This window comes from Gymnoscopelus braueri (assembly GCF_963280865.1).
Source record: "Gymnoscopelus braueri genome assembly, chromosome: 9".
NCBI classification, from domain to species: Eukaryota; Metazoa; Chordata; class Actinopteri; order Myctophiformes; family Myctophidae; genus Gymnoscopelus; species Gymnoscopelus braueri.
The window spans coordinates 8,420,944-8,433,111 of record NC_137610.1 but is presented as its reverse complement, the minus strand read 5'-3'; positions in this window follow the sequence as shown (position 1 = coordinate 8,433,111).

The following is a 12,168-nucleotide window of genomic DNA, read 5'->3' as shown; positions in this document are numbered from 1 at the left end:
CCGCTCCGCCAGGCTCTGCCTGCTCTGTTGGTGTAATTAAGAGATTCAGTAGGGGATATATGTTTTATATACACAGATTTATAAATAAAGAGCATCGGAAAGGGTTCATGCATTAAATTACAACCCGGTATCCCACACATATGACATATGCCATTTGTTCTGGTTATATTTATCACAACTATCACTTTTACTTCACTACATAAACAAATAACTATTATATGTAGGGGTGCCTATTTTTGCAGCATTGACGGCTATATTATGATTATTCATTTAGACCTGACATCCCTGTGACAGGGCTGTTACAGCCCTGTGACATGACACTGACATGATACTGACATGATACTGACATGATACTGACCATGATACTGAACATACTGACCATGATACTGACATGATACTGACCTGATACTGACCTGATACTGACCATGATACTGACATGATACTGAGACAATGATAATGATAATGATAATGATGATACTGACCATGATACTGACATGATACTGACAATGATAATGATAATGATACTGACCATGATACTGACCATGATACTGACCTCATCATGTCAGTATCATGGTCAGTATCATGGCGGCCCTGTGACAGGACTGTCAGGTCCTGTCACATGCCAACAACGCGTTGCATCGTCACAAGTTGCTGGCTTGTAGATGTGTTCTTTTTGGCAAGCAACATCGTCGTACAACAGAGTATAAATAAGGCTTTAGCAGCCTTTCCAGACATGCTTCCACCTGTACAAACCCCATTCAACACTTACAAATCTAGCCAATCTTCCATCATCATCCCAATAAAAAACGTGCGACTACACACAATTCAGAAACCACTCCTAATTTTAGAGTCAGAGTTGATGAAACAAAGTCTAGGATGAAATTAAGAAAATGTGCACTTGGGATATATTAAACTGTCGTTGTAGATTGTTTTGTTGATGCAGTTCAATTTTGTGAATGTGCATATTGCACCATTGACCAAATCCATTTCCCTCAATACAACACAACGCAACGCACTGCCAGTATAGTGGTGCTAAATCTAGTTGTGACATATCTCTGCTGGTCTGGAATCAAACTTTAGCCTATACCTCCCCCTACACTCCCTTCCAGCTTTCACTCCCTCTCAGCTTTCCTTCTGTCTGTCTTGTCTTACTATGCTGTCTCCCTCAGGTTGGAGGCAGCTCAGGCAGTCACGGGATAACGTTAACCACTTAAACTCCATATGGTTGACGGAGTCCCTCAGGGCTCTATACTAGTGTATTTTCTGTTTTCTGTTATTGTGGGGAAAGCTTTCGCTGAAAATAGCCGATCGTCAAGCTCACAGCGCGTTTCCCCACAATACGGATGCTGGGGTTTAAGTGGTTAATGCAACTGTGTTGGAGCTGGGGGGGGGGGGGGTAATCTCACTGCCTCACTGCCATTAGGCCAAAAAGTAACTAGTGTTTCTGTGTTTCATGTTTGTTTGTTTTTTACTTAAATGTTATGGAAGTGATGATACATCACGACTGATGTCACAGGCTGGCCAAGATCCACATTGTTCCACGCCGTTCCCATTTGGATCCCGAGAACCACATGATTAGATTTTTTTCTTGTAGAAGGGGTCATGCAACAAATAATTAATTAGCCTTTAATGATACATGATTTATATTCATTTTTGGCTAAACAAGTGATAGGGATTGATACAGCAGACTGCTGCCAAAGAGGTTATATAGAGGCATCACACATTATGCATTCGTGCAAGTGGCAAATAAAGTCTATTCTATTCACACGACAACACTTGTCCTTTGTATGGTCGTGCCTTTGATGAAAAGGCTCTCAGGTTTTTTTTTGCTTCCATAACTCTTCCTGTCCTTGGAGAGACAATTGAGGTCCTTCTTTGCTCTCTCTCTCTGTTGCCTCTTTTTCACCTAAGGGCACACAAGCCTCAGCCTGGACTTGTTATACTCATGTCCAGCACAGAGACAATTGAGTCTATGAGATTGTGTATGTGTGTGTGTGTGTGTGTGTGTGTGTGTGTGTGTGTGTGTGTGTGTGTGTGTGTGTGTGTGTGTGTGTGTGTGTGTGTGTGTGTGTGTGTGTGTGTGTGTGTGTGTGTGTGTGTGCGCCCGTGCGTGCGTGCGTGCATGAATCTGTGTTGTCCAGCGTACACGTGGGACTGCTGTGCTCAGAAGCCTTTGTGATAGAATATGCTCCTGACTCGCTTTGTTGAGAGCCAATGAAATATACATTGACAGAGATGAACAAGACAGAAGGCCCAGAAACAGGTTTCTTTGATAGTTTGTTTGTTTGTTTTGGACATAGGAGTTGGTGGCTTCTGTTTTTCTCTGAGATGTTGAACTCTTGAATCTGTCTCTCTGTGTTTTTGTCCCGATCTGTCTCTTCATCTCTCAGTCTTGTGTATTCTGTCGGGGTATCTTTCTCGCTGTCTCTTTGACTGTCTATATCTGTTCTACACTTCCTCCCTTCAAGATTGGGGGCAAAATTCATTTAAAATACTAGAACTCTCCACCAGGTCAGGTAGGTTATTGTGGGCCAGCAATGTTCGGAATTCGCTAACCAGGATGGAATATGAAAAATCGGACAGAACCATCTTGATCACATGACTATAGACATCATGTGTACCGATTTTCGTGAAATTTGCATAAAATCTGAAGGCGTAATATCAAAAAGATTGTTTTACATAAGTCGGCCTCCTGGTGGAGCTGTAAAAGGCAAATGTGAAAAATGCAGGACAAAGGTTTTTCCTTGGCCTCTAGAGAGTGTGCATACTACAAAGTTTAACACAGATCGGTGCAGTTATACAGTAGGTAAAAACATGAATCGGCCTGTTATAGCGCCACCATGAGGCTGATTTGAAACATTTCAAGAGGCATTTCTTCCTCAGCCTAGTGGGAATGTGTGTGGAAAATTTCACGGAAATTGCAAGCTGTGTTCATAATTTGAGGCATTTTGTTCAAAACGGAGCACTCCTGCAAACTTTGGAAGCCAATTTTAGCCAATCAGGATGAAATATGAAAAAGATTTATTTGGTTTGATGACTATAGAGATACTGTGTACCGATTTGCGGGATGTTTGGACAAAATCTGTAGGAATACTGTCAAAAAAAATGTTTTGCATAAATCGGCCTCCTGGTGGCGCTATAAAAGGCCCATGTGAAAAATGTGGGGCAGAGGTTCTGCTCTGGAATCCAGGGAGTGTGTATGCACAGTTTTGCTGCGATCAAGCTAACAAGGTCGCAAGGTCCGTTTTACTAATTCAATCTAGAGGGTCTAAGTGGTTAAACTGAAGTGATATTGATGAATTCCAAATATTAGTATCCTGCTGTGGCACCCCTGGACTTGTGTCACGGCACCCTAGGGTGCCACTGTCTGCCACGGGGCACACACTTTGCCCTGGAAGGTAGTTAGTTATTGCTCCACACTCCCTAGGAGCAGGGAGGGAGGGGCGGGCTTTTTAAGTCCTCCAATTGTCGGGCTCTGCCCCCCCCCTCACTCTCTCACACACACACACAGTGTCTGCAATGTTTTGGAAGTAAAAGATCAAAATAAACAACTCATAATATAACGTTACTCCAGATGAACGTTGAGTAGAGTTGTCAGTGTTTACCAGAGTGGTGAAAGCTGCTAAAACACAAACAGAAGTGCATTTCTCCATCTGACCAAACTGAGGTGAGTTTCTGTAGGTGACTTAGCTTAGCTAATTAGCTGCTTAGCATTAAAGGAATTGATGGAATTGCGTGTAATTTCACTTTTATTTTACTTGGTAAAGCAACAACTAGTCAGGAATCAGGATGCAGCATTGTTGTGTTGTGTGATGTGTTGTGAAGTGAATATGTTGTATTGTTGAGCCGTGTTTGATTGTGATGCTAAGACAGGCTACAGTATGCAGGCCTAGTCAGTGGTGTAAACTAAAGTAATAAGTACATGTACTCAAGTACTATACAATTTTGAGGAGCTTTTACTTTACTGGAGTATTTTATTATTCAATACTTCAATTACTTCTCCACTACATTCCAGAGACAAATATTTTACTTCTACTCCACTACAATTATTTGAAAACTTTAGTTACTAGTTACTATTTTTATATGTAAGAAAGAGGCAAACATTGTGATATTGGCCGATCTACAAGCTCATTGTATACCCAGCTGTATGTTGTGACAGGATACAGTATACGTATACTAGGCTGTGTATGTTGTGACAGGATACAGTATACATATACTAGGCTGTGTATGTTGTGACAGGATACAGTATACGTATACTAGGCTTTATGTTGTGACAGGATACAGTATACATATACTAGGCTGTATGTTGTGACAGGATACAGTATACGTATACTAGGCTGTATGTTGTTACAGGATACAGTATACGTATACTAGGCTGTATGTTGTGACAGGATACAGTATACGTATACTAGGCTGTATGTTGTGACAGGATACAGTATACGTATACTAGGCTGTATGTTGTGACAGGATACAGTATACGTACAGTATATGTGGCTCTCGGTTACTTGAATTAACTTTCTTTCTTTCTTTCTTTTTTTCTTTCTTTCAGATACTCAAGGCTGGCAGAGGTGTTGCAGGGGGACACCCCCCTCTTCATTATAAGCCTGGACTATGCATTAAGACATCAGTGGAGGAGGGGAGCAAGAACTGGGCTTCACTACTACAACTAGGAGGTCTAGATGGCTCCCTGATGTAGTCTTTTTAATTTTCTTATAAACACACACACACACACACACACACACAAACACATCCCACACACCCACCCATACACACACACACACACACACGCACACGCACACGCACACACACACACATACTGTACATATGACGATGCAGACATCTGACATCTGCATCGTCAATGCCCAGAAGACTGAGGTTCTCACCTACAGTGTAACACCCTCCCAGACCATCCACCTCTAATGAAGTACTGGTGAAGCTAACCAGATGTATGGAGGATGGAGATGGCGGGAGTCGCCGCTGGAAGGCTCATCCGAGGATGCCCTGCCCTAGAGAACGAGATCTGGAGATCTCTCTCTATCCATGGGTTTGTCTGCATGGGGGATTCCTCCGAAGACTTGGTCCGCACGGTCGAATGGCCGAAGACCTCGTCCTTCTCTGGGTTTCCCCTGAAGACGGCTGATGAAGACGGCTCAAAGTAGGAACCTCTTTAGGACTGTCACGATTATGACATTTTACTTAATGATAAATTGTCGCTCAAATAATTGCGATTAACGATTTAAATGCGTATCTGTCGTGCTCTGTCGTACACTGAACTTTGTAACATTATTAATAAAGAATTGTCTGGCTTTTTAGGCTTCGTAAACAAAAGGTGCACAGGGCAGATATAATTCAATAACTTTATACTTAAAAAATAAACATGAATTGTAGAAATAGCAGTCTGCTATTTCCACTATTCTTTTTAATGTTTGAAAACATATTAACATTTTTCAACATGGAAATGATTATGACGATTATCTGAAAAAGTATTGCGATTATCTCAAATACTTGCGATTAGGCGATCATGTAATAATTGTGACATACCTAATTTTTCCTTTTCCTTTGCTGGGTGCTGCTGCTGCTGCTGCTGCAGTTTGTGTTGTATGCTATTCATGTCATGTGCTGATGTGGTTCAAGATGTAGCTCTGTTGGGGCCCGGTGTGGCAGTGAAACATGTTCAGTGACTGTTTGTTTGTGGCTCTGGAATTGAAGGCTGATGTAAATCTAGACTATGTCGGCTGTGTTGTGGCTGTGTGTGTGTGAGAATTTGCATTAAATACTTTTTAGACATAGGCCTCTGTAAATCCGGGCCTGGACCTGGTCATGTGAAAGGTCACTTTTTGGTAGGTACCAAAAGGTCAAGGGGACTGTGTAAATCCGGGCCTGGACTTGGTCATTTGACCTTTCACACTAGTCACTGCAGCTACATTCATCAAGACATCAAGACAATCTACTTTTTAATTTAAAAGTTTAAAGGGTTAGTTCAGATTTTTTGAGTATTTTCTGTAGGAAATACTTACCATTAATGGTTGCAAAGGTATTAATTGATTGCCCGAGTCCCGTGGTCAGAGTTATGGTCCGGTTCTGATGAATATGAAGTAGTTCCGGTATATTGGTAGATTTGGTGGGGGCCACTCATTAAAAATAAATTAATAAAAAAAACTAGCGTCATTTGTATTGTTGACCTATTTCTACCATATAGAGCAGGTTTCGTTCAATTTCGACCCCTCTGTCACATGGTACTATTTTTTGGGTCATATATTTTGTGCGTGAGTAGGCTGCCGCGGCGCAGTGATTCTGGACACAAACATTAGTACCATGTGACAGAGGGGTCGAAATTGAACGAAACCTGCTCTATTTGGTAGAAATAGGTCAACAATACAAATGACGCTAGTTTTTTAAATGTATTTATTTTTAATGAGCGGCCCCCACCAAATCTACTAATCTACCGGAACTACTTCATATTTATCAGAACCGGACCATAACTCTGACCACGGGACTCGGGCAATCAATGAATACCTTTGCAACCACTACATTAATGGTAAGTATTTCCTACAGAAAAAATCTGAACTAACCCTTTAATAGACCAATTATTTGTTTACAAACATTGAGACTGGACGCACAGGTGACTGTTTCATGTAATCAATTCCCAACAGATCCCCAAACCTGCTGTTTTGGGGTGCGCTGGTTTCACTTCATTCAACCTCCTCTTGTGAGTTGGCTAGTGGGGTGCGCCCTAGCGAGACATATATACTTCATCGCGCAATGGTATTGCACGCCAAGAACAGCTGACATACAAGCTCACAACTGTGTCGCGGATGCGACCGCTGTGAGCTTGGAGGTCTGCTATTCTTGGCCGTTCTCTGCGTGCGACACATTCGCAGGACGGAGCATAAATTAGGCTCAGCTGCGCGAGCCAAGCAGGTTCTGGTGCCATGATCATAGAGCGCTCCCTCCGTTCTTATGACAGCCACTGGAGGTGGGGTTTGGGGGACAACTGCTTTGAATTGTTATTATTGTTTGTTTACACACAACAGAAACATAGGATTATATATTTCAAGAGCGAGAGATCATAGTAAAAATTCTAAGCATTCTTCCTCCACACTGGGAGAAAAACGGCATCTGAAAGTTTGACGGGATGCATTTTTTACACTTTAACATTGCATCTTATGAGCGGTGGGGTTCAGTTGGTGCCGGCCTGCGCGCGCATACTGGTTCTTAACAGTGTGATGTAGTCTGTTAAGGCGTCTATATAGGAATTTTACAAAATGGTCAACTTAGCTTCTTCATCAGCCACTTAGTTTTGAACAGTGGAAGGTTAACCACCGCCTGTCATCGGCTTGGCCTTGGACTTTTGCTTTCCTCATAAACGTACCGGTACCTGTGGATTATATCAGTAAATAACCTTTGAGGACTATATGTTTGAACTTGACACTTGCCGATACTCTGCACCTCAATCTTCATGTACATGCACTGATACTCTTCTTGCACTAATGTCTAGGAACAGTATATATATAGACAATATTTTGGACCAGTAAAAAAAACTATAGACCAAATTTCCCACCCCACGTCAGCAGCTGCCAGACTAGTGGTACACCTCCTACTGGCTCCAATACAGTATAGTGCACAAGGTGCAATACAGCAGTGGTTCTCAAACTTTTTCATGTCAAGGACCCCCAAATTGACACTTATTAGCCCACGGACCCCGATTTGAAAAGATAAGCCAGGGACCCCCATAAGAGATTTTTTTTACAGCTCTAGCAGTGATTCTAAATCATTTTAATTTCAAGGACCCCCAGTTTGACATGCATTAGGCTCCGGACTCCCATTTAATGGCATTTCTATCTCTGGGACCCCAATTTATATTGTAAAATCAATGTTAATTTAACTCTGAGAGTGTACAAATGGAACCAAATGGACCCACTTGCGTGATGTTTGTACAACATTTGTAGGAGTAATATAAAAACAAATGTTGTGCAAAAGTCGGCCTCCTGGTGTCGCTATAATAGGGCAATGTTGAAAGGGTGGCATTTGCTCCTCAACGTAGTGCGAATGTGCATGCGAAGTTTCACCACAATCGGACGCTGCGTGCATCATTTGCGGCATTTTGTTCAAAACGGGCCACTCCTGCAAACTTTAGATGTCAATCTTAGCCAATAGAATATGAAAATTCAAACAGATCCGTCTTGGTCATTTGACTATAGAGATCATGTGTCCCGATTTGCGTGAAATTTTGATAAAATCTGAAGGAGTAATATCCAAAAATGTGTTTTACATAAGTCGGCCTCCTGGTGGTGCTTTAAAAGGCAGATGTGAGAAATGCAGGGCAAAGGTTATTATATAAAGGTTGTTCCTTGGCCTCTAGGGAGTGCACATACAAAGTTTTACACAGATCGGTGGAGTAAAAACACAAATCGGCCTGTTTTAGCGCCACCATGAGACTCTGCCTAGTGGGAATGTCCGTGCAAAATTTCACGGAAGTTGCATGCTGTGTTCATGATTTGAGGCATTTTGTTCAAAACGGAGTACTCCTGCAAACTTTTGAAGCCATTCTTAGCCAATCAGGATAGAATATGAAAAATATGAAAAACCTGTTTCGTTTACTATAGAGATACTGTGTACCGATTTGCGTGATGTTTGGACAACATCTGTAGGAGTACGGTAAAAAAAAAGTGTTTTGCAAAAATTGGCCTCCTGGTGGCGCTATAACAGGCCCATGTGAAAAATGTGGGGCAGAGGTTCTGAATTGGCATCCAGGGAGTGTGTGTGCACATTTTCGCTGTGATCAAGCCAACGGTGCCAGAGATTAGCTGTTCACGGACGGACGGACGGACGGACGGACGGGCGGACGGACGGACGGACGGACGGACGGACGGACGGACAGACGAACAGGGTACAAAACATACTCTCTCGCCATGCCTTTCGGCCTGGCGGAGACAATAAGCCCAGATTGAAAGCAAAACATAAAAAATTAGTGGTGCATTTATTGTCTTTTGTGTTTATTTTAAGTTGACAGTACTTCCTAAATGTAGAAAGTGGAAAAATAAACCTTTCTAAACTAAATGTTTTCTGTGTTTTATGATTTTGTGTCCCTGATGCTTGAGACAATTGAGAGAATGGACTGCCATGAATTTGTTGAATTGTTGCCAGTGCACTTTAATTTGAGAATGACTTAGAACACAGTGGGGGTGTCCATTCCATGCACGTTACAATGACTCACAAATAAGCACTCTCTACTGACTGGTACTGAGTCTCAATTAACTGCACCGCATTGTCTCAAGACACATGGCCTTGGTGTAAATATTGAATACATTCTTTTCGAAGTCTTGAGCATTTTTTATGAGTGACATGCAGCTTATTGGAGGCAGAGATGTGTTTGATTTTGGAAAAATGAATTAATGAAATGTGTTCTATTATAATATGAGCAGCTGTGATGTGGTATTTCAAACATTGTTTTTATTATTATATTTGGTATTTAATAATGTATTTCGCGAGAAATAGAAAGAGCGAGAACTATTCTTTAGGAACAAAGAAGAAATTTTTAGGAAGAGAAAACCACAATGGTCAGGCATTCTTCTTATCAATCAAATAAAACAAATTCACCACAGACATAAAGACTGTTCTACAGACCACGTTTCATTTCCAATGATCAGCTCATCCCCTGCATTTCCTCAATATAGCTTTCTCTGCTGTAAATCAAATCTCTTTTTTCTCCCAAAATATACCCCATCCCTGCTGCATTCTCTTTCTCAACTAATTGCATGCAGTATGGCAACCCACACGCTCATCATTTTCAACAGGGGAATGATACAGTAGCAAACTATGCCCACTGCCCACTATAAAAGTTATCATCAAATGTGTGTGTGAACTTCTGCCTGTTCAGTCTCAGCTACTGTCAATCTCAAATTGAAGGCCGTAGATGGCTGACGAGACGCTAATGTTTGGCAACAGCCTTGACAACGCCTGTCTGTATTGTAATGGTACATAATCTCTCAAGAAAGATTCTGAGCTTTTTCCCCCCTTTTTTTGCCGATAGGTTGGTAATGGTAGGCTATAGGTGTCCAGTGTATCCACTGGACACCAGAAAAAAACAAGAAAATAACGGCATGACTTCCACGTAGATCTCGGAAATCATGTTAATGATGTCATATTGACTTGATATCACATCGTTGTGAAGTCATATTCACTTCCAGTAAAAAAATAAAAAAAGAGCATTATGTGAAAAATATTCAGGGATTTACTTTCTTGACTATTTAGACTTTCTTGGCCTACTGGACCGCGCATAAGACATTTGGTGCTGATCGGTGCAGCGAGATTAGCTGTCGACACACAGACAGACTCACAGACCCTCTTCTAGACGGCTTGGCCCCAAAGAGCCATGCCATAAAAAACGTTTTTTTGTGCCAAACGCCAACCTGTAATCAAGTTGAGACAGAATTAGAATTATATCAGGCATTAAGTTGCTCCATATGTTTGCTGGATGAAACATGGATGTAAGATCAGATGAACAGAATGAACAGACTGGTGATACTCCTCAGTCTTCACGCGGCACGCCTCTGCTCTGAAGTGATATCGATGAACACTGCATTCAGACAAAAGTTCACATTACTGTAACTTGAGAATAGGTCGGCGCAAGGCGCTAATGAGAGTTCAAGTCCCTGTTTTGGTCTTGAGCGCAGAAGATGCTACGTCCTTTCCATATAAGATAATTAAAGACAACATGGCAAAAGTGCTGTTTTCATTTTTACAGATCTCCAGAGGACAGATGGCATAAGATACTAGCTAGTTTGTGCTTAATTGTTGGCAATTTGATGCTGCACTCCTCACTGTACTGTAGGTTGGTCTGGATGAATACATCAGCTACATCAAATGCCTATGTACATGAGGCATGCAGAAACACCAGTCGGCCCATATAACCCTCTCCTCAAGCACATCTGTCTCGGCAGTTGGCCCTCGGAGCCCCCTATGGCCATTAGCAGACCACAATAGCGCGCGTTCTCCATTTACAACACCCGCTACTCCTCCTCAAAACCTCCACCCCTAGAACAAACTTCTCCCCCTTAACGTATCTCCTTTTCTTTTCCCCTCTATTCTCCTCTCCCCCTACTCTCTCTTTACCCTCGCCACCATTTCTCTCTCTCCTTGTCCATCAGCCATCCCAGAGGGCTTTTGTGGGGAGGCTGTTTCGCTGTCTCTCCTGCGGACAACCAGCTCTGACAGAATTAAGCCAGAGAATTGTATTTGTTTTTTCTGTACGCCTGCCCATATTAGTTCAGCAGACAGTAGCTAACTCGCGTATGCGTGTGTGCGTGTGTGCGTGTGCTTGTGCGTGTGCGTGTGCGCGTGCGTGTGCGCGCGTGTGTGTGTGTGTGTGTGTGTGTGTGTGTGTGTGTGCATGTGTGGTAAGGATTTGGTATCCAAAGCTGTTATCCCCCCCTCCTCTTTTTTCACACATCTTGCGAGTATGAGTGTGTTTGACACTCTACTGTATTTGGTCTCAAAAGAATTTGGATTGAGTGTCAAGTTGTTGTTTTTTCTCACTGAAGCATAGGCGAAATTTTGCCAATTTTCCTAAATCGTGGAACATCAATATTCCAAGCTTACATTGCACATGTAGCCTATACCTGTAGCACACATGAAACTCCTCTGCTCATCTGAGTGCTTATACACTGTAATATATTTTATGTTCATATGTTTTTTATATTATATTTTCACATTGCACTCGTCGACACATTATTGAATATTGACTACTTTTTGCAAACATTTATGGTGGTCATTCACCACTTACATCCTATTATACTTTGTTGACAGGGTCCCCCAGCGGTCTATTGGTCCCCTCCTTTTTTCCGTCTAACTCTTCCCAGAACGTAGCCAATCGACAAGCTCACAACGTGTCCCGTAGAACTGCTATTTTCACCGAATGTACGCATATGACATGCCCAGAATAGGGAAGCAATAAGGTCCATGTGGTTAATGATTAATTTCTTTAAAAAATAAGTGAATACTGTATAAATAAACTTTAATCTCTTTTTCCGTTATGGGCTAATACGATAGTCGTACAACAGTGTATTTGGTGCTACGCCCAGGGTCACTGTCAGTGACCACACTGAAGATAGCAGATTTAAAAGCTCAACATAGATCTGTGCATGCACGCGTGCGTGCGTGTGAGTC